The following is a 23173-nucleotide window of genomic DNA, read 5'->3' as shown; positions in this document are numbered from 1 at the left end:
GTACTTATCTTTCTAATCCTAGCTCTTTCTTCTTTCAGACATTACACAGTCCTATTAATTATACTAAGAGTTTGTGTTTAATTTTTATCTACTGGTATTCTATTTAGGGGCTAAAGTTAATCCACATTTTCAGTCTGCCCTTAATCCTATACTAAAACTGAGGTTGTGCCATCAATGCACTTTTCCTGAAGCAACAGTTTTTACCAGGGCCCAAAATTTTGTTCAAAAGGTTAAACAATGTTTGCCAGAGAACCGGTTTACAGTTTACCTTAGAAAGACTCAGTCAAGGTGTTTCTACGTGTTACTGTCTTCAAGCTTCTTGGTTTAGAGAACTGAATTTCTCATGAAAGAAACAGTAGAAGACCATGTTTATGTATGTGGAGGCTCTTTTGTTGTATGCCAAAGTTTACAATTTATCCTTGGAAATCTGCTGGAAGTCTGCTTCTGCTTAAAAACACCAGACAATGTATAAGCTGTCATTTACCTGCTCATGAAGGGATGAAAAACTATGTAAAGGACAAATTGGATTTAAAATTAAAATGCACAGATAACATTTTATCTCTTCTTATTTTCAGGATTAAAACATAATCATCAGTCTTTGTCAGGATATTTTAACATGTTGATCCTAGTACTGTCCTTGCAAAACAGAAATCTGAGCTCTACAGTGGTTAAAGTGCTGCATCTCTCACATTCACCATTGCCTCTCTAGTTACTCCAGACTGACTGGAATTAATTTGGGGTTTGGGGTGGGTTTCTGCACTTTAGTCTTTCACCTGAACTACCTTTGTGTGTCTCAGTCTCTCAATAGCAAGAAGCAAAAAGAAAATTCTATATAGAGGGTTGCAAGGTTATTTTTTCCCTGTTTTGAATGCTGTGTTTCTTGGGCAGTTTCAAGATGAATTTAGATATCTAAAATATCACTGAAATCCATGATTTTTTTCTTGTTTTGCTTTACCCTTATCTCTCTTTTCATTTGAATCAAACTCTTGGAAAAAATGACCTCCTGGAATACCTTGATTAGGTTATTTTTGGGTTTGCTTTATAATAAAGTCTTCTGGTTTGCCATGATCTTGCAACAATAACTGGAAGTGATACTGAATCATCTCTGCCCAAGTGTATGCTAAGGGAATAACTTTTAATTCCAGGCAATCATTCATAAATATTTGGCTTCTTAACTGTGTACTTTCCCACAATAAGAAATTGTCTGTTTCATGACCATATATTTTTGTCTGAGCTTCTGTTTTTATTTTTTCTTGAAAATATTACTTGTGTACACACAAAATGTTATGGCTCCTTTTCAATAAGATGCTTGTACTAGGTCTGTGGTAGTTATCAAAGAAATTGGTAACTGAACAAGAAATTGTTCACAGAACAAGGCTGCATGCTGATGCATACTTAAATGTGTTGCTGAATTAAGGCCTTGGGAGACAAGGTCATACTTAAAGGATTTTCCATTGCAGGCTAAGCAACTAACAAACAATGGTGAGGGGCTAACAGGATTCACTGCCATTTGTGCAGATAGCTTGAATGCATGGCTAATTTTCTTGAAGTTCTTATATATGTTCTGTTTGTGGTTTATATGCAGGGTTATGATCAGAGCTATGAAAATATACATTAGAGGAGATTGTAGATTTGGTGTATGCCAGGGTGAACTTCCCTGCCCATAAGTTCTGCTAGGTTGTACATCTGTTCATGAAGAACATTTCTAAGCACTATCCTGACACTTATTTTAATGAAATTTGTGATAAAAAATATAAAATATTGAACCGTAGGAACCAAATGTTCAGTGACACAAACCAGAAGGCAACACTGAGCTATGCAGTTTTCACATAAACCCCCTGAAAGGCCTGAAATGGCCTCATGAGCCAGCAGATACTTTCCCATCTGTCTCAACTCAGGCAGGAGAGGGAAGAGAAATGAGATATTCAGTGACTGAAAACCTTCCTGGGAAGTTTCCTCCTCCTGGTAGTGCCCCAGCCATCTCAGATGCAGCCAGAGTCAGTTCATCCAGGAGCTTCCACCACCTGGGACATGGAGCAGCACTGGAACACACTTTGGGCTGAACCAATGTACCTGTCACTCTTTTAGCATCTGGACAGCCCTGCAGGGACATCACCAGAGATGCCAAGGGCAGGGGGTGCAGTGCACAGTCAGCTGCTTTGAAAGATCCTCCAGTAAATAAGCTATCTTCTCACCAATGATAATAATTAATGGAGATAACAACACATAAGTGTTGGACAGAGAGGGTTATTTTCACTACTTCAATACATACTTTGAGTAGAAGAGTAAAGTCTTTGCTTTGGGCTGCAGAGGCATGAGTTTGTACTTCATGTGCTAAAATGGTAACCCAGCCACACGTGGGGTGCCTGCACACAAGGTAACAAATTGAAGGCAGCAGGACATGAGCTCTATATAATAACATTTTGCATGCAGTTGGGCACAGACATTGCTGTGCTAGCAAAAAAAAAAAAAAGGGATGTTCCAATTTAAATTTACTGTAGGTACCTAAAACTTGTGGTGAAGTTGTAAATCTTGCTACAGCCAGTAGTGATCCCTTTATAATACTGAAAAGAACATAAATAAAATAATAGAAAAACATTCAAGCCTTTTTTTTGCCCCCTATATTCTGCCATATCTAATTTGCACCAAAATTTGGAAATCCAAAAGGAAAGCTAAAAATATGCAGTATTTTTGCAAGCCTTAGCAATCCTGAACAGTATAGCTTTTAGGGATTATTAGTTCCAGCAAAGCTTTCTTGGGGGCACAGAACTAGCAGATGCTTTTTTTGGTGTGTTTTTGTTGTTGTTGTTGTTGTTTTGTTTTGTTGTTTTTTCTTGTTTTCTTTAGCCATACTAGTAAAATAATGATTCAGATGCACTTATATATATACATAATTTATGTATGTAAACTACATAGGCCCTTACTGGAAAGAACTGCAAATGAGATTCTAGATATTAAGTAGGAGAAGCAGAGCTGATACACATCTTGCTTTTGTTGGAAGTAGATGGGACCTCCCAGAGTGAAACAGTTAAACATTATTCATTCAGGTACTAAGGATAGCTTAAAAATATCCTGGCTGTAATAACCAATGAAGCAAGAACATGTTTCCTCTACACTAGCTGACACGTTGCATAATATATGTTAAAGCTGAGTATAAAGCAAATACTTCATTTTCACAGGTAACTGGAATCACCACTTTTTAATTAAAGGCTTATCTGTTAAACTACTTAGTCCGAACACTTTTCTCAGTTTCAAGGCATTTTGGTTTTCACATGGGAAATGCATTGCATATATATAATTTTTTCTTTTCCTATACTAGCTCGATTTGATAATAAAATTTTAAGTTCTTGTCAAAAAACTAGGCTCTTCCCTTTAAAGAGCTCTAGATTCTTCTCTTATGTTGTGTTGTCAAGTATGCTGAAAATCATGGAAGTTTATAAAGCTTTATCTGCAAAAGTTAGTTTAATCTATGAAGACAATGAATTACATTCATGGTCATGTTGTCCTCATCATTCTCTTCAAGTACAGCAGATTCCAGTGTATACTTAGGGAAAAAAAAAAAAAAAAAAAAGGCTAACAGAGAAAGAAATAAAAATTTTACCAATATCTTTATTGCTCCCCTTGTAGAACATTCCTCTCAACTTTATTCTTTCTTTGAGCAAGAAATTACCTTCCATCCAGACACAAAGGAAAATAGGAATCTCTGAAAAATTAAATTTAGTCATGTGACTTATCTTCATAGAAACATCAACAAGTAGGAAATCGCTGGGTTGGAGGTGTACTGGTGTGTGGAGGAGAAAAGTTATTCCCTGAAAACCTACCTGCCTGTAAGGACTCCTGGCCATTTTAGCCTTCTTCTTTCTTTCTTTCTTTCCTTTCCTTATCTTCTTTCCTTCTTTCTTTCTTCTTTCTTCTTATCTTCTTCTTTCTTTTTCTTCTTTCTTTCTTTCTTCTTTCTTCTTTCTTTCCTTTCTTCTTATCTTCTTCTTTCTTTCTTTCTTTTCTTTCTTTCCTTCTTTCTTCTTTCTTCTTTCTTTCTTTCCTCTCTTTCTCTCTTTTCTTCTTTCTTCCTTCTTTCTTTCTTTTCTTTTTTCCTTTTCTTCTTTCTTTCTTCTTTCTTTCTTTCTTTCTTTCCTTCTTTCTTTCTTTTCTTTCCTTTCTTTCCTCTCTCTTTCTTTCTTTCTTTTCTTTCCTTCTTTCTTTTCTTTCTTTCCCTTTCTTTCTTTCCCTTTCTTTTCTTTCCTTTCTGTTCTTTCTCTTTCTTCTTTCTTTCTTTTCTCTTTTTCTTTTCTTTCTTTCTTTCTTTCTTTTTTCCTTTTTTCTTTCTTTTTCTTTCTTTCTTCTTTCTTTCTTTCTTTCTTTCTTTCTTTCTTTCTTTTCCTTTTTCTTTCTTTCTTTCTTTCTTTCTTCTTTCTTTCTTTCTTTCTTTCTTTCTTTCTTTCTTTCTTTCTTTCTTTCTTTCTTTCTTTCTTTCTTCTTTCTTTCTTTCTTCTTTTCTTTTCTTTCCAGGGAAAATGCCTATGAAGAGAGCTCATATATCATGCTATACATGAGGATTTGAATGAGCTACACCTAATAAACACTTCTACAGAGTTCATGTTCTTTTAACCCGAGTTGCAGGCATTTCTCATCGAAGCCTCTTGATTTTAGAGGTGGAGTGGACTTCCATAACAGCCTCTTGGGGAATGTTGCATTAATATCTGAATCAAATGTGTGTAATTTTTAGATTCTGAATGAATAGCAAGATTTTTTGCTATGTGATTTAAAAAAAAATAATAATGAAAGACAGGTGGATTCAGAGGAACTGTGAGAAAAAACAAGGAGTAAATTATTTTGTGTGTATTTAACCCACTTTATACTTGAAGTCTACTTCTTCTTATAATACTACAAAGAGTATGTGGAAATCATTGTAGAAGCCTACATTGCAGGGTTATTTTCAAGTGGGTTTGGCTTGGGTTTTTTTAAGAACAAATGTTCCCAAGCATGCTGTTTCTCTCTCTGTACTGATGCTAGTACCACACAAAAATTTACTCTCTGTCTCCTTACTTTTGATCTGCAGAAAAAGTTATTTTACACCAAAAAATGATGGCTTAGTTCCTCAGTAATCACAGTGGAGCAGGTGCTCCTTCTTCCCACACACTGCAGGTGTTCTGAGTAGCTTTGTAAAACCATTTTCTGTGTCCCTGACTAGTGCTGAGACAGGCAACATGAGTAACTTTGCAGTAGACTTTGTTAAAATGTTCTAGACTATGCTGGTCCTAGGTTAAGTTTATGTGGATAAAATCATTGATTCTGGTCCCAGGCTTAATATTTTTTGATAGGGACAGAGACCCTTATTTAAAATACAGTCCATAAATTATATCAGTTCCCAATAATCTTAATAAGGCAGCAATTTTTACCCTTTCTTCCTCTACAGAAAGAAATAAAGGAATTTAAAGCATTAGTTCAGACTTAATACTTTCTATTGAAGGTCCTGTAACTGTGAATGTGGAGTTGTGAAGAAAATACCCATTTGAGCTGGATTCTTAAGAAACACCATAGAGAGAGACATTTTATTTCTCAACTTTTTTAGTGTTCTCTGTACATACTATGCACCAATTACTGTTCCACAGCATACAGTGTGGAGTAAACATCTCAACACATGAGAAGAAATTATAGGTCTTAAAAAAGAGGAGGCTGTCATAACTTACCTTCTGTAGACATTCCCTGAATGTTAAACATTTAAAAGAACAGATGTACATCCTCAGATAAACAGGTGTTATTTACTCAGTAACATAGATTTAAGAAAGAATATGTGACACTATGAAACATAATGGAGAACATAACCTTCTTTTAGGGGATTGCCACACATAGTTATAACACCTGAAGCCATGAAAGAGGTTAAAAAATTATAAATAGATACTGATAAATCTTTAAAATTGCTTTCTTATGTATTTTGGGGCTGGCATGTGTTGAGAGATATTTTAAGAATGTGTGTGAAAAACAACTGAAATTTTATTTTGATTATTTAATAAAATGGAATAATATACATGTAGGATTTATAATTTAAAATACTATATACAAATATTAAAGGTTTTAGAAGGAATAATAAAGCACAGCTCATACTTCAGCAAATGTGACCAAAAAATAAATAAATAATCAAGACACAATAAATAATCAATCCCTACCAATCCTTACACCTTTCAATTTTAACCCATTTCTCACTTTCCCTGAAAATTCTGACACCTTTGAGGCTAACAGCAGCTGAGGAAAGCCACTGATTAGGGTGCTTGTAGCTTATTTTGCTTCCTGACCTAGTTGGGTAGGTGTCTGCTGATCATACAGACCAAGCTGTTCTCCCCAGATGCATGAAGAAGAGGAAGAGGTCTTTATTATTTAACTACAAGGTAAGAAAAATGCAGGGAAGGCAGCTGAGATGCTGGACATACATAATAGAATGAAGTGGCTTTTGACAACTCATCTCCCTATCTGAGATTGTGTTATATACAGCAAAGTCTACAGAACTCTTCACTTGACCAGGACAGGTATCTGCTTCAAGGTGACTAAAATTTCTCTCCAGACATTATTGATTATGCAGGATGGTTAGAAACCTGTTCATATGTTTGCATCTGGGGCCCAGAGCAGAGAATTTTTCCTGCTATGCCTATTCTAACAAGGTAATTTTTGAGCCCTCTTAATTGCTATAGAATCTCTTTTGCTGTGAATATTTAGCAATTCAATTCAAAGTGGATGAACTTGTAAAGGTCCTTCTGAGAGAATTGTTCCCCTCACCCACCATCCCTTTTCTTCTTGAACAAAAATGAGAATTCCATGAGAGTCTGGGAGTTAGATATTTACCTCTAAGGCAGAACAAACTTAACTTTGATGTGTTGCATAGTAGAGATTTAAAAGGTGATCATCTTTCCTATAGGATATGTACTAGATGGAATCTGATCTAGTTCACATTATCTAAACTTGCTTCTTGGTCTGGAACAAGCAGGACCAATACGTAGAGAATAGCTGATATGCTTCTAGGGACTTGAGCAAACCCAGACAGAAACAGATTTGAAGTTATGTTGAATGAAACAGTACAAATGTGCTTCCTATCCTTCATTGTTTCAACTGCAAAACCCATCATTTGGACAGATTGAAAGGGGATTGGGAGGATGAAGTAGGATAGTGCTTTGTGGGGGCTTTTTTAGTATAAATTTGGTAACTAGTACACTACTACAGTGAAATTCTCCATTAGCCAAAGAAAGTTTCATCAACAGCTGCCAAACTACATACAAATATTACAATGGGTGACTCTATTATCAATTTCAATAATACTTTTCACAGTGTACTGAGCAGAAGCAGAGTTGATAACATGAAAAACATGAAAAAATTCCTTTTATTGTGAAATTAAATTAATCTCTCCAGTGCTGAGCTTATTCACAGCATACTGACTTAAGATCAATAGTAATGCTACTCATTCTGTTCTATCTGACACATTGGAACACACTTTTCTGGTCAGACCACCAAATTCTGTTAATAGCAATTCATAATCACTAGTTTTCTTAAATTAAGCTAACATACCTATGAAGTTGGCAGCTGAATGTTTATATTCAGTTTATCACTGAGTCTTTTCTATAGAAATGCTATCTGGAGAAGTGCCAAGATGCAAAGGTTCTGTACATAGATTTTGCTATTGATATCTTTATGTCAGTTGCCCTCCCCATTGAGATTGTGCATAGTGTGGAAAGTCATAAATTTCCTCCAGAGTTCATAAGAAATGTGCATTAGTAATAGTGAAGTAGAGAAAACTGGGCCTGTGACTGTTCTGTCACAGCTGCAGTATCAGAGTCATTTTGCTCTCTCTGTACTCCATAGGATTACTTCAGGTTTCCACTGGTGCAGGGAGAATCTTGGCCACAGCTCAGCCATCTGTATGTAAATGACTTTTCCTCAGAAATGCTTTCTGTTCCATTTTATTTTGTACCTATGATCTGAAAAGCATTTAGAGCTGGGTAGGATGTTTGCACAAAATATGTTTTCATTCAAAAATGCTCGTGATTTGAAACAAACTTTTTATGGGCACTTGTTTGGACAAATATTTGTGGAGATCATTTCTTTGCTTTAAAGTGAGGTTTCTTGAGGTTTCTTTTCAAACTTTTCTGGCCCACAGTAGTGTAGTGGTTACAATATTTCCCTGAGTCCAGGGACACTTAACCTCAGATCCCTGCTTGATGGGATTTGAAGCACAGATGCAAGCTCAGGTTAGTTAAGGAGACTCCATAAGCTACTTTCAAACCCCTGGAAGTATCAGTGTGATGTAAAGGGTTTTGTTCCATAAGTGTTTCAATTTCTTCAACTAGTCCCCAAAGTAGTCTTGTGTTATGGAGATAAATTACTTTGTTGAGAATCTAACAGCAAGAAGATGGAGCAAAGTCAAAAAATCTAGGTCCTTCAGCTCTTCCCCTTGGGACAGAGTACTCTGTGGGTGTTGCTTCATGCTTATTGCAAGTTAGTGTTAAAGGTTACATACCTTGATTTCTTCTACTAATATAAAGGTCAAGCAACATGCTACAGAATTTGGAAACTAGCTTCCAAAGTAAGATGAATAGACCTATAATTCTATTCCAAGCTGCTGGTTCAGGAGTTCTCTCAGGAGTTTTGATCACAACTGAAGTTGAAGTTGTCCATCTTGTTCTGGAAACCATTATCCTCAGCTGGACAGGGCTTCTCAGATTAATTTTGCTTTGCTTCAAGGTGCCAAGTTATGCTTCTGCTTTGTAGCACAGCCCGAGATGGTAAATAGGGGTTCTCTATAAGGGCTTTACATTTGCCATGGAACTTCTTTAGACATGCTTTGAAATATTTTGCTTCCCTAAAAACAAAGAGAGCTTCTATTCCAATAGATTTCATTTTGGCCATCATTTGACATCTATGATTGATACTGGAATTCTCAAGTTTATTCAAGAAGAGGTATTTGAGTCCAGAAGTGCTCTGAAGTATTGCTTCCACATTTCTGTTAACTCCTTTTCATAGAAGTAAATTTTCAAAAAGTTTTAAACTTTCTTAATATCATCTCACATGCCAAATGTCCTAAAGAATTTTTTTGTTTTCCTGCATCAGTTTATATTTTACTTCACCAATCCAAGACTGCATGGTTTGTAACTTGAACTTCTTCATACTTTCATAATAACATGTAATTTTCCATATAATAGAAACCATTCTCTGTGGAGCATCTCCAACCTGTTTCACAATTGAAGTTAAAGACTTCCTGCGGTGCCTTGACACAGCCTGTCAACGAGAGATACATGATGGATTTGACACTTGGAATGCCTCTATTTTCCCTTTTTCATAGATATAATATCAGTGCTAGAATTCATTTAACTTCAATAATGGACAGACATTTCCTTAGTCCTATCTGCCTAAGGTGAGTTAGTTGTCTTTTCCAAGTAAGTCTGAAGATCATGATTGGGTGGTATTTTTGTAAAAACTGTATTGGCTTTGCATCATCTATCTTAAAATTATCTATCTCATTTTATATAGTAGGATTTTCTCTTCTATTTCAGTCTCTTGAGACATTTGGCAAGCTTATCTTTTAATCCTTGGTAAAGCAGGATTTTGCAGTATTTCCCTTTTGATGTTAATTCCTGGTACTTTGGAACAAAGTGTCAGAATTCCTGCAAAGGGACAATTATATTGTAACTTGCTCAAAGGAAAGTGTCTTTATAACATCAGGCAGTAATTCTTTGGCACGTGTCCCAAAACATGAGGATTATATCTCCTGCAAGCATGGCATTATCTAAAGTCACCATAGACATAAGTGTTAGGTTATATGAACATGTAATACTCCATGTAAGACTAGTTTTATGTGAGGCCATAGAAAGAAGACTGTGATGGCGTGAAGACAAAGACCAAAATCATGCTGACCAGACTCTGGAACTGTTAGAAACACAGGTTTTACACTCATTGTAAACTAGAATGCACACTCAAGTAGAAGGGCCTAACATAAGATTCTTATATACTGTGAGGGCAGTCACACTTTTCTTAGAGCTGCTTCTGTCACCTGGAAAAAGAATGACCATGAGCAGGTCACGGGTCCACCCAGACCAGACCAGGTCAAGGAGACAGTGAAATGCCCAGCAGGGCAAGGATGTAGGGATACTTCCCTAATCCACCCTTCCCCTTTGTGGAGACTGGGGGGCTGCAGTAGTATCAATCATCACACAACATTCCGTGGCAAGACATTTGCACAGCATAACCATATATTTTACAGAAGGAAAAGGCCTCCATTTGCCTGGGGTTTTGTGACCCCTTACCTGAGCACACTAGCTGAAATATGAAATTTTAAAGGAGAATTCAAGACTGTGTATGTGTGTGTGTATGTGTGTTTTGAGATGGCAGTCGTTTTGGTTGATGGATGCCTGTGTAATCCTGATGGCAGAATAACTATTTTACATTACTTTTATTTGACAAATCTTTGAGGCAGTTGGATGCTAATGAAAAAACTCTGGTATATCACACATTGGAAGAAACAGTCAGAGCTTAAATTTGGCTCAATGTGACATTTTGCTCTAGAATTGAATTAAGCCTATACATATTCATGGCATTCTGAAGGAACTGCAGCAGGTAATGGAACAAAAGGCAACAAGAATTTGGTCTGTCTTTTTCCTCACCGTTTCTATTTTAAAAATATTCTAGCTTCGCTACTGGCAGAAAGTGTAATAATATTGTCAGCAAGCATACTCTCATCCTTAAGAAATATCAGGCATGGAACATGCACCAATCTTTTCTTGTAGAAGACTTTTGTGATGCAGAAAATTATTTGGTTCTTGCTCTTTTTATTTTGAGATTTATGCAGCTTTGCATTTAAGTTTTGGAGCATGTGAATATCACAGACATGTCTGAAAATATCCATACTACTTACTAGCAAGGGTTAAAACTGTGCTACCTTGAAAATTTTGCCTGAAAAACAGAGCTTGGAGTAGGATGAATACCTGATTAGCTAGAAGGAATTTTTTCCTGCTTTGTAATCTGTGTTGCTGCCACAACTGTTCAAGCTAGATGGAAACAGCCATTGCTACTACACTATGGTGCTGTGATAAAGTTGCATATACCTACCTATATGTGTGGCTCTGCCTATATTATGTCTTAGATGCTCCTACAAAGGTTGCAGCACCGGCAAGTTCACTTTGTATTCTTGCCCGGTGTCAAAATTATGCGACATGAATATTGAAAATAAACAAAGAAACAAAAAGCAATACAAACAAGTTAAAAAACAAACAAAACCAAAACCAAGATATATATATATATATATATATTTAAAGTCATCATTTATACATAGTTTCAGGATAAACCTGTTTTAATGAATTAGAGCTGTCTCTACTTTGGGCTAATCTGAAAAGGTTACAGGCAGAACCAGAAACTGGTACTGCAAATCTGTAAGAGTCAGCAGAGGGTGGGGAAGGCTGTTTGTGTCATGCTGCTGATAGGACTTGTGCTTGATTGTTTTCCCACCACTGCAATTCGAGGCGTAGGGCGTTACGTGGTGCCCACACTGGACACAGCACCCTGCAAGCAAGAGGTCTCTATGGCTGAGAGGACTGCAGCCATAACCTCATCCAAGAGGAAGGGGTGTAGTCCGATGTACACATCCCATTGCCTGCAACTGGCTCTGCCACTCCATTGTTTTGAGTTTGTCAGTGGAAGTGGATCAGGAAGCTTATCTAAGGCCATCCCCGCCCTTTCATTGGCAGCAGTTGTTTGAATGCACCCCATTTCCCTCCTTCTTCCTTCGTCCCTCCTCCCCTCCGCTCTGACTTAGACCTCTCAGCCCCAGTTGCTCCTACAGCACTCTGCTTACACTATTCGACATTTGGTGTAAAGAAATCTCATTTTAATCCCTTGAGCACTATCTGTTTCCTTCCCTTGGGGCTCATGACAGGTGGCTCTTTGTTCTTTGGTTTGATATTATCTCAAATAGCATTAGAGCTTTAGCCAGGCTGGAAAACTTGCACCAGCAGCAAACTACCCAAATTAGCATTTTTGCTAATTCCAGAGAAACGCAAAGTTTCTGACACCTTGCCAGAAACCTGTCAAATTTACTTGCAGTGGGAGAAGCGAATCTTAGGTGAGGAAAAAGTTCAATTGAATATGGCATGGAAAATGGCCTCTATAGATTTTCTTATTTCTCTTTTTAAAGATAGAATCTTGAATTTGAAAGTCAAGAAAAGTAATTTAAGATAGTATTTTATTCTAACATAGTTGAAAATCTTGCATTTCTCTGAGATAAGTGTGATTTTCCTCCTGTAAGCTATAAAACCATCCTTATTTTGTCTGTACAGCACTTTAAATACTCAATATTGTTGAGATTTTTATTTTAATAATTTCATAATTTTTCCTACAGCTTTTTATTTTCTCACATTTCAGCAGTTCTTCTGCATTAATTTTCTGTGTCCTGAAATTTGGAGTTGTTTGGCTTTTTTTTGTCTATCTCATCAAATATACAGCTAAATGTGATTTCTTCTGCCCTCCCTCTGCTTAATTTGAGTTTCCTTTCTTGCCTCACCTGAAAATATATTCCCATCTCTTATGCAGATAACTACCTGGCTGCTGTTTGAGGCAGGGGGAAGTGGAGATCTTGGTTTCACTTTCCTGCCCTCAGCCTTTGTAACATAGCTGGAAAACACAGACAAAGCAAAGGGTTATATAAACAGCAGATGAGCCATTGCAGGGTGGGTCATATTTTACAACTGGAGTAGCTCAGCAGTGAATTACTATGTGCCAGGAGCAAGGAGGAATAGAGGAAAGAACTGTACATCTGAGTCATGAAGTCAGTCCCAGGGCAGTGTGTTTCTTGCCCCACCTTTGCTGGAGGTGTAAAGTTTCAACCCAATTCTTTATAATTTTCATTAGCAATGTTGTTGAATGTTGATTACTCATTTTGAGTAATGAATTATGCAAGTTTTGGTTACCAATACTTTGCCATGGTATTCAAGAAAGTAGAAGTTAATTGTCTTGTAAATAAGATAAAATATTTTTAGCAAAGGAAAAATCACTGAAGGGGATGAAATTTCTGTTAATAAAACTGTTTTTTTCTACATTGCCAGACTTCTACATTCCTCTGTTACACTGCCTGTCTTACTGTGGTGTGTGTGGAGGGTAAGCTAGAAAATCACTGTATTATAGGTAAGGAAAAGTTGTAAAATACTGCGCCAGGGAGAAGGGGAATGAGAGAATTGCAAACTGTGATGATTTTCAAATTCAGTGTTTGTGCTCTGGCTGGGACTGCTGAGATGATTCAGAAAGCAGTGATAAAACCAGGTGGGAGCTCAGTTCTCAACCTTACTCTTGTTTCCTTCATTATCTGCACTGCCAGAAGAAAGGTTGTAGAAAAAAAGGATGATGCTATAGGCAATAATATGCTGTATGTTACAGGGAGACCTCTTATGTTTTGCAAACCATTTTTGAAATGAAAAAGAAAAAATTAAGAAACTAAGATTCAGTTATGGACTGTAGCTAAATATGTGTTACTATTCCCTGCTATTTCTATTATTTCATAGTAAAAAGGCTTGGGCATGTAGAGAAATAAGATAAATCAGGTGCCTCGAATTGCCAGTGAGTGGGTGTGAGTCCACCTGTGCCTGATTAGGACAGGCCCCTATTGGGCATGAGCAAGGCCAGGGGGCCAATAAAGGTGGAACACACACCCACAGAGAAGACCTCAGCTCACTCTGGTGCGAGGCATGGAGAGGCCAGCAGCTCGTCGAGCCTCTGGAGCAAGAAAGGCTCTTCCCGCTACACTTCTACCCTGGAAGCGCTGTGTGGTGGCTGGAGTCCTGGAAGAGACCAGCAGCTCGTCGAGCCTCAGGAGCAAGAATGGCTCCTCCCGCTACTTTTGGTGGAGAATGCGGGCAACATAAAGAAGCAGCAGTGTGAGGAGCTGGCAACAGGAACATTATCCCCGATTTGAAAAAATGCCTGGGCTAACACTCTCCCTGAAAGGTATGACCAGCAAGCTCTTTGGTTTGGAAACGCCTGAACAGAGGGAAGCCAAGATAAGGATTCTCTCTTTGGAAACCCCTGAGCGGAGGGAAGCCAGGAGGATGGAATCTCATGGTATGGAATCCCACGGAGGAAAAAGAAAAAAAAAAAAAAAAAAGTAAAAGTAAATAAAAGAAAAAGTATGGAATCCCACGGAGGAACCAGAAACCCATGAGGAACCAGAAATCTCTTTGGAAACCCCTGAGCAAAGGAAAGCCAAGAGAAGGATTCTCTCTTTGGAAGCCCCTGAGCAGAGGGAAACCAAGAGAAGAGCAGAAACAGGAGGGAGAAGAACAAAAGGTAGAGACTTTGTGAAAAAGTGCCTGGGCTGACATTTGGTTGCCTAAGCTAGGGTTAAAATCCCGTAAGTTATAAGTGTATTTTTGTAAAAAATCCTGTATGTATGTGTAAAAATCCTGTACTCGGGGCCCCCTTGATGCTCTTAGCTGAGTGTCCTGCGGGGCCCGAAGAAAAAGCCTGTATGTCTGTATTCTGTGCGCCCCCTCGATGCTCTTAGCTGAGTGTCCCGCGGGGCCCGAAGAAAAAATGTGTATTTTTGTGTAAAAAAATCCTGTGTGTCAGTAGGTATTTTTGTGTAAAAAATCCTGTGTGACAGTAGAAAAAAAATGTGTATGTTTAAAAATCCTGTGCAAAAATCCTGTATGTTTGTTAAAATGTCTGTAAGCTAGGGCAAACCGGGAAAGCTTTAAGAAGAAAAAAAAAAAAAAAAGGGGGGGGGGGAATGTAGAGAAATAAGATAAATCAGGTGCCTCGAATTGCCAGTGAGTGGGTGTGAGTCCACCTGTGCCTGATTAGGACAGGCCCCTATTGGGCATGAGCAAGGCCAGGGGGCCAATAAAGGTGGAACACACACCCACAGAGAAGACCTCAGCTCACTCTGGTGCGAGGCATGGAGAGGCCAGCAGCTCGTCGAGCCTCTGGAGCAAGAAAGGCTCTTCCCGCTACACTTCTACCCTGGAAGTGCTGTGTGGTGGCTGGAGTCCTTGAAGAGACCAGCAGCTCGTCGAGCCTCAGGAGCAAGAATGGCTCCTCCCGCTACATGGGCACTGTATCCCTCTCTGACGTTAGTGTATTAAGCAACCTAATCTAACTTTGAAGGTAGTTCTGCTTTGAGGAGGAGGTTGGACAGGTTGACCTAGAGAAGTCCTTTCCAAGCAATTTTTTTTTCATATGGTTTCATTAGCCTTTACAGAAACTCTATCATCTGACACCCTGACACATTAATGTGAACACCCTCCCACCCTCACCTCTCAGCAGAGAATGAACTCTGTTTTTCTCAGCCAGACTTCTGCTCTGGTTCTGTGCAGGCTGGAGTCCAGGTGAAGCAGCTATGTGATATTCAGAGTCTCAGACATTGGTCGGGCTCCCAGTATCTTGTACTTGATACCTGCATTGACTCCACAACTGAGGGTGACTTATGCTTCTCCCAGGCCAAGTTCTTTTGCAGCATTACCTATATACTCAAAAATCTATGCATCAGTGCTTTGTTGAACTGAGACTTAGAATGTAGAGTAAATAGCCATTTTCTCTCTTTTCTAGTGATCGGGGGTATAACACTGATATAAGAACAAACAAGATGAAAGCTCGGTTATGGGCATGCTGAGATCTTTTGTAGGCATTGAGGGCATCTCTTTTCAATAGAATTACAGACCATGTTTCAGACACAACACTGTTAAATTATGCTAAACTTAAATCTTAGACCCAAAGTTTAGCATATTTTTGGTGTTTTCCCAGAGCCCTGACACATTCCTCCCCCTGTTTCTTAAAAGTACCAGCCTTCTGTGAACAGATTCCTCCCAAATGTGGCAACTGACATCACTAGCACCTACACTGGCTGGTTTGCCCCTAAGCCACATTTTGGGACATAAACTCCATATGATGTCTGTAATCCCGCTTTTACTTAATAGGAACATACTAAGGTTGAGACAGTGCACTGTCTCAGAGCCCAGAAAAGTTGAGAGGAAAAAATCAAACTTGTGCTCTCACAAGATTTAAGACTGGTTAAGAAATAAGGTTCTATTAAGGGTAGCTAAAATGTAATTCTGTCCTTCAGTATTTCTCAGCTAGGATTTACCTGCTGTGTTATGGATGCAAAAAGCTGCAGCGTTCTCCAAATGACCCTGCCTGGCAGAGTGACCTCCTCAGTGCTAGATCTGATGATGGCCTCAGGGTCAGGTAGCCCAGCCTTGCTGTCATGTTAGCCTTGGTCTTTAGCCAGGTGCTGCTGAGCATTCTGCTGCCTTGTGAAGTCTTGGGTGCACTACTGCCTTTAGTTCATTCATTTCCATGCCTGTATCCTAAAGATGATTTCCTGATTCTTATCCAGTATTAGTGCAGTTTGGAGGAGTCTCAAGTTCAGTATCATGTGTCCTACCCTTTAAATATAAATGCAATTTCTAGAATCCCTCATTTTAAAATGGTACTTTCCTGTTTATTTTTTCCTCTCCTGGTCTAAATAATTTTCATAATTTTTATCATAGAGTATAACACACACAAGTTTTACAGTATTTGTAGGACTGGAATAGCAGTGATTAGAAATACTCTGAGCATATGTACTCCCACAGCTCTTATTCTATTTTTTGCATTTGGCATCACCTGCACTTAATGCCTTTAGACTCATTGTTACTCTAGGTTAGAAGTTTATGAAGGAAAAATATATTCTGCTTGAATGGCCTCTGAAGATGCATTGTGTTCACTTCTCCAGGAAGCTTCTGCCTTTTGGGGTTTCTTTTATCAAGGGGATGGTACGAATTTAAGTCAGCCACTTCCCATCTCTCCTGTGTTCCCAACTTAAAAAAAAAAAAGAAAAAAGAAAAACAAAAAGTTAGAGAACAGGCAATTAGCTAGAACTGAATCAGCTGCAATGCCATACTACTAATAATAACAGGGTTTGATCTGGATGCCCATAGGGACACAAGAAATTCCTTATCTTGTGAAGTGACCGGAGTTTTTAATTTTATTGTTATAATTCTATTTTCTTCTCCATGAAAAGGAAAACCAGAAAATTTAACCATGCCTTGGGCATTCTTGCAGCCTAATAATAAATGTGAGTGCTTGTGCTGAAGTTCTGTTTGGAATTCTGTACAAGGAAAACAATTTAGAACTTTTTTACCTCAAAAGGAACAGTAAAACTTTGAATAAGAATTATTTGAAGAATTTTATTAGCAGAATTCAATTAGCATAAGTTACTGTTAAAGCAATTGTCCCTCTCATCTTCTAGTCCCAAGCGATCCAAACATTATGATCTGGTCAGAGAGAAGATGATCAGACTGGCTGTTATGGTTTGGGTCATTCAGCTCAGAGAGGAGAAAACATTAGTTTAAGACTCTAAAAATTAATAATATTTCTCATTAACTGTTTGATACTACAAAAAAAAAAAGAGTTAATTCACTTGAGTATCGGCACAATGTTCAGTTTTTTCAAAAGTATACCAATGGTGGCAAACTTAATGAACTGGCAAAACTAAATCAAATGTGAAAATTTCCACTTCATCAACAACTTGAAACATGGCCTGATTTAATAAAGCATGAAGTTTAAAAATAAAGAGTGACCCATGTTTGTAACGACTCCCTGCTATGATGCCACTTCTGCTTTTATTTTCAGTGTATTCAGCTTCTGAACTTGGAGTTCTTTTGCATTTGTACAGTACAGTTATTTCTTTCTTAAAGCATGCATAGCAGAAACCAGAGATTTAAATCTTCTCTTTCCTGCTGTGACTAAATTGAAATGCGAGTACCATATGTAAATAAGGAGAATAAAATCTTAAAATTAATTATTAATGCAACTGGGTCATCACCTGTTGAGGTGACCTGAGGGTGTGGGTTTTGTTTCATGGACAGTGATCTAGATTGAGTAGATCTAATTCCATTTCCTGCTCTGTCCAGTCTCTGTTAAGAACATGACTATGCCTGGAAAGATTGAGAAAAATGCTGGGGTTTTTTGAGAATCACAATAGCATACAGAGGGAGTCAATTATCCTCAGACAGGCACCATTCAAATTCCCAGTAGCACTAGAATTGCCAAGAAAACCCCAGAAAGTTCAACGGATTTGTTTGGCTTGGAAAAACACTCAGAAATTTGGCTTTTCACTTATGCCTGATCCTTACAGCATGCTTCACCCTAGCAGGAGCCTGACTGAAGTCACAAAATGTTTAAGTTGTTCAAGTGTGTACCACTGGAGCCAGATGCCGGCACAGGACTTCTACGTGCATTTTGGGACTGGGCTTCAGGCAGGGAGAGCTTTTCCACTGACTTAAGGGTTTTAGACTGGGCTCAGTTTCGGCTATGATTGTCTGCCAAGTTAAAGTACACTTCTCATAAGGTTTCCAGATCATCCTGCTAGTAGGTGGGCAAAAAAACCCTGTAAGAATAGCCTCTTGGAATTTGATTGGTCTTCTGGACTGGAAGCAGATGCAACACAAAGGCTTGGAGAGGAGGCAGTATATACAGTTCAAGGCTATGAACAGAGCCAGTTTTGGCTGACTACTGGCAAAATTCCGTGTGTCATTCTTTTCTATAGACAGGTTTATCTGTTCCCATATGTCAGGCTCTGCTTCAGTTCCAGATTTGTCCTTTCATTCTTTTAAATGCATCTGTCCTGTTGGTGCTCTACCTTGGTAATTAAGAAGCATTAAAATTGCAGTCAATAATTTTCATTTCTCAGTCTGAGAACATGAGAAACTCAGTAAAAAGATTTTCTGTGCCTTACATGTTCATATCAAATGTGCAGAAGCCAAAGCAAAGAGGAAGTGCATGTCCAAAAAGGACTTTTTGGCTTCCATGACTACTTACAACTTTTCAGAATGAAAGCTTATTGAATGTTTCCCAATGTAGCAGCTGTACAAATGGCTTTTGCACTGGGAGGAGGTAACATATGTACTAATCCCTGACCTGGCAATCCATGCCTAAATGTCCTGGGGAAAACCAGAAGGAAATACCTGCTAATTTTATGGACCATTTAAATGCTAGAGTCTGTCCAGGGTTTTCAAAGTTTATCTTTTTTCCTATCAGTTTGTTTTGTGCAATCCATCCCAGCTTTCAAATATCTTAAAAAACCCAAATGACTCTCAAGCAAATATTGTCCTGAAGAATCTGATACAATTCTTATTTGAAGTCTACAGAAATTGTCCATGAACATCATAAAAACTGAACAGAACTATAAACACAATGTCTTATGATCCTATTTCCGTTTGAAATACTCATCTAACCAGAGACAAAAAAAAAAAAACCACATCATGGCATGAATTTCTGTAATCTGCAAAAATTTTCTGTCCATTACAATTTCATTTCATTGTTTTGTCTGCAAGGAAGCTTCACTAACATATAAACAGAGATCGTGCAAGATCCTAAATCATTAGTATTAAGGCCTTGCTTTTGCAACTCAATTCCTCTTTCTAAAGGCATGTGCCTCCCATCTCCTACTCCAAGTACACAACACTTTTTGTGTCCCCCACTCATGGGCAAACCTCTCTTACCTTTTTCACTTGCATCCCTGGGCTCTTTGTATCTTTTCCTCCCCTTTCTCCACTCTCTGAATATTTGAAAGAGTATCTGGGCTGGAACATCTCTCTCAATGGCAAGAAAGAAGAATCTCTCATGATGACATAGAAAGAGATGATCTCAGTGGACTAGGTGAGCTGCAGAGGTCCCCTTCTAGTCCTATTTCTCTGGTTTTAGTGAGAATCTTAGAGCATTCAGTGAATGTTCAAGGTATTGAGCTATTTTATATATATTTATATCATATTTACATATACATGATTTATAAAACCTCTTTTTACAGAGGAAAGATGAACACATTTGTCAAAAGTGATCAGATATGCCAGTTGTAAAATATGAAGTGACACTTTTGACTAGTAAGTTTGTTAATGGAGCAGAAAAGCTGTAAAATACAAATCAGAGGCACAATAAAATAGGTGATTTGGATTCTGTAAGTAGCATCAGTATTGGTTGAACTGTTTTGTGACTGATGTACCCAATAATTTTTTCTATAAATTACTACACAACTATCATAGTCACAAGTGAAGACTATGATTTACAGGATTTGCAGCTAGGTTGTTATTCAGATATGGACAGAATGCTTCAAATACAAGCCATACACATTTGACATTTTAATAAAGTAGGTTATTAATCTTATCAAAGAACTGTAGTGGAAATATTTGATATTATTGCATATTGTCAAATAAGAAAACTGAAATCAGATGGAGAGTGCAAAGCATTTCTGCTGTAAATACAGCAAACTATTTCTTTTTTTCCTGTCATTCCAATTACTCTTTAGATCTCCAAAAATGAACTGTGGTGGGTCAACCTTGGCTGGTTGCTCTCCCACTCCCCTTGCTCAACAGGGGGAGAAAAGAAGATTTAAAAAGCACATGTGTTTATATAAAGGCAGGACAACCATTCACCAATCCCTGTTATTGGAAAACAGACTTGTCTTGGGGAAGATTAAGTTCTTTCCAATTAGAAATAGATAAGCATGGTATTTAACAAAAACAAAACTAAGGTCACCTTCCCCCACATCCCCCTTTCTTTCAAGGGTCAACTTCATTCCTTTTTTCCCAATTCTTCTACCTCATCCTCCCCTGCCTTGAGTCCCACAAAGGGATGGCAAAATGTGATCAGTTCATAGTATTTCATCTCTGTCACTCCCTCCTTCTCATGCTGTTTCCTGGCTCCACTGTGTCACCCCTCCCACTGGAAACAGTTTTTCATGAACTGCTCTGATGTGGGTCCTGCACATGAGGCACAGTCCTTCAGGAACAAATGGCCAGGGGACAGGTCTTGCCAGAAGATTTGCTCTTCTCCAAGGACTGCAGCTCCTGACACGAGCATGCAATCTCCTGCAGCTCTCCACATGTCTTATCTACTACTGTGGCTCCTCTCCTAACTCCTCTACCTCACAGAATTTTCACCCTTTTGTCAATACATTACCACAGAGGAGCTACCAACATCATCTGTGGGCTCAGCTTTGCCCAATGATGGGGTCATTTTGGAGCCACCTGGAACTGGCTCAGTATGGCACAGGGGCAAGTCCTGGTCACAAAAGCCACTGCTGTAGCTCCTTCCTGCCAAAATCTTGCCATGTAATTGCAATACAAAGCATATATGAAAGTTATGTTCCTTTTCTCCCTTTCTTATCTCTAGATTCATCAAGAAAGTTTAAATACACTTATCTGTTTCCAGGCAACTTACTGTTCTATGTTTTTCACTACTGCTATTGGCATTTCTTTTATTTTTGTGGTGAAAATGGGTTGCATAGCCTTTGTCTTGTATGTTATATTATATTTTGTATATTGCATATTTTGAGTATTTTTTGTGTTCTCAAAAGACATTCTAAATTTTCTTTCCTTGTCTTCAAAAATTAATGTTGTCCTTGAGTGCACTGCTGGTTCCTACAAGTTACAGAATGATTGTGTTACTAATTTGTTTTTGCAGTGATTAGAAAGGATTTGTCAAGCAAAAGATTATTGAACCTTTTAGACTTTAATGATTCCTGTTCTTTCTGACTCCTAAAATAAAGAGTTATCTGTGTAACTGTAAGAGTGTAAGTAGGACCCTGTGGATGAATGAATTTCAAGGACCTAGTGGTAATGAATCTGACTCATGTTATTTTTTTCTGTGCCTGTATTTCTTTGAACACATTCTTACTCAAAGAGAGAGAACTAGGGTGTGCACATGTTCTCTCTCTTTTTTGCCCTCAAAATAGTGTATGTTAACACTGATTACAATGATGATAGAAGATTGAGTTCTTTTGGAGGAAACCCAGCATCCTCTGAATTTCTTCCTGCCTTGAAGCCTTAATATAAAATGAAAACATGATGTTCTGCCCATTTTCTTCAGTTCAACCAGCAGAGAAAATCCATCCTGCTGTGGCAAAAGATCAGACTAATATTTTCTAGAAAGGCAGGAAGTTCTGATAAGTGTTTACAGACATACAAAAAAACAATTTTGAATTCACGCTTTTCTTCAAAGACATTTATTTCTCCTTCAAGGAGTGTGCTTCATTGCATAGCTCACAGTCTCAGTTAAAAATATTGAGGGATATCTGGGTTTTTTAAGCTGTCTTTATTAACCTTGATAAGTGACAATCACTAAACCTGCATGTTTTTAATTTTGAATTTAATTAAAAGACACAACTGCAAGATTATTGTGATAAAATAACATATTTATACATATTTATTAATATGGAAGAGGCTTTTATTGAAATTTTTCATTTGATAATTGATGCAAACCAAATATTGTGATCCCACAAGTATCACTAGATCTTAATGTGAACAAGACATTATGAGAGGTTTTCACTTTTTTGTTTAGTTGTTCTACACAACATCCTGATTATATGTACTCTTCCTATAGAATCGAGTATAGCAACAGACTCTTCAGTTTCTTGGTTTGCATCTGATGAAGCTGCACTGAAATATCTAACACTTAGCATACCAGTAAAGCACAGAGTTTTGGTTGAACAGGATTTTAGCACTTCCAGGGCAGAGATGTATCTTGTGCAGAGTTCCTCTCTTCAGCCTCTCTGCTTTTTCCTTGGGTCAGTACCTGAGCCCCCTTACAAGGACCTATCCATAGTCCACTCTTCCATCCTGACTCTGGCCTCTGGGAAAAAACATATGAAGCAGATAAAGCAACAGCAAAACCAATCAAACTAACAAAACCCCATTAATCTGTCTCCATAATGTTTTTCACCTCATTATCTGCTTCTTAGTGTCTTTGTAGACATTGTTGAATGATGATAAGGTAAATCATCAGAATTAGAATAAGGATAAGCCTATTGAGTACCAGTTAAGAGAAAGTCCTCAGGAGGAGGAATGAAGGAGTGCCAGGCAGACAGGAGGGCAGAGATGAACAAGCACTCACTGGTGATGGAGAGGGGAAAGAGGAGCTATGGAACAGAAGTGTAAGAAAATTTGGAGATGAGGGGAGACCAAGAACTATTTACAGAATTGTGCGCAGCTGCACAACCTACCTAGTTTGGCCATAGCCTTGTTTGCAACCTTCATCCTGACATCAATTTTAGTCATTAAATGAAAAAACAAACAAATCCCCCAAAAAACCAAATCGGTTGCTTGTTTTAAAAGGCTCCCCAGATTTTTAATTATGAGTCTATTACTTTTTAATCAGTATATACCTATAAATTTTA

This window comes from Calypte anna, chromosome 3, assembly GCF_003957555.1.
Source record: "Calypte anna isolate BGI_N300 chromosome 3, bCalAnn1_v1.p, whole genome shotgun sequence".
NCBI lineage: Eukaryota > Metazoa > Chordata > Aves > Apodiformes > Trochilidae > Calypte > Calypte anna.
The sequence above is the reverse complement of the archived record's forward strand: the minus strand, read 5'-3'. Positions refer to the sequence as shown.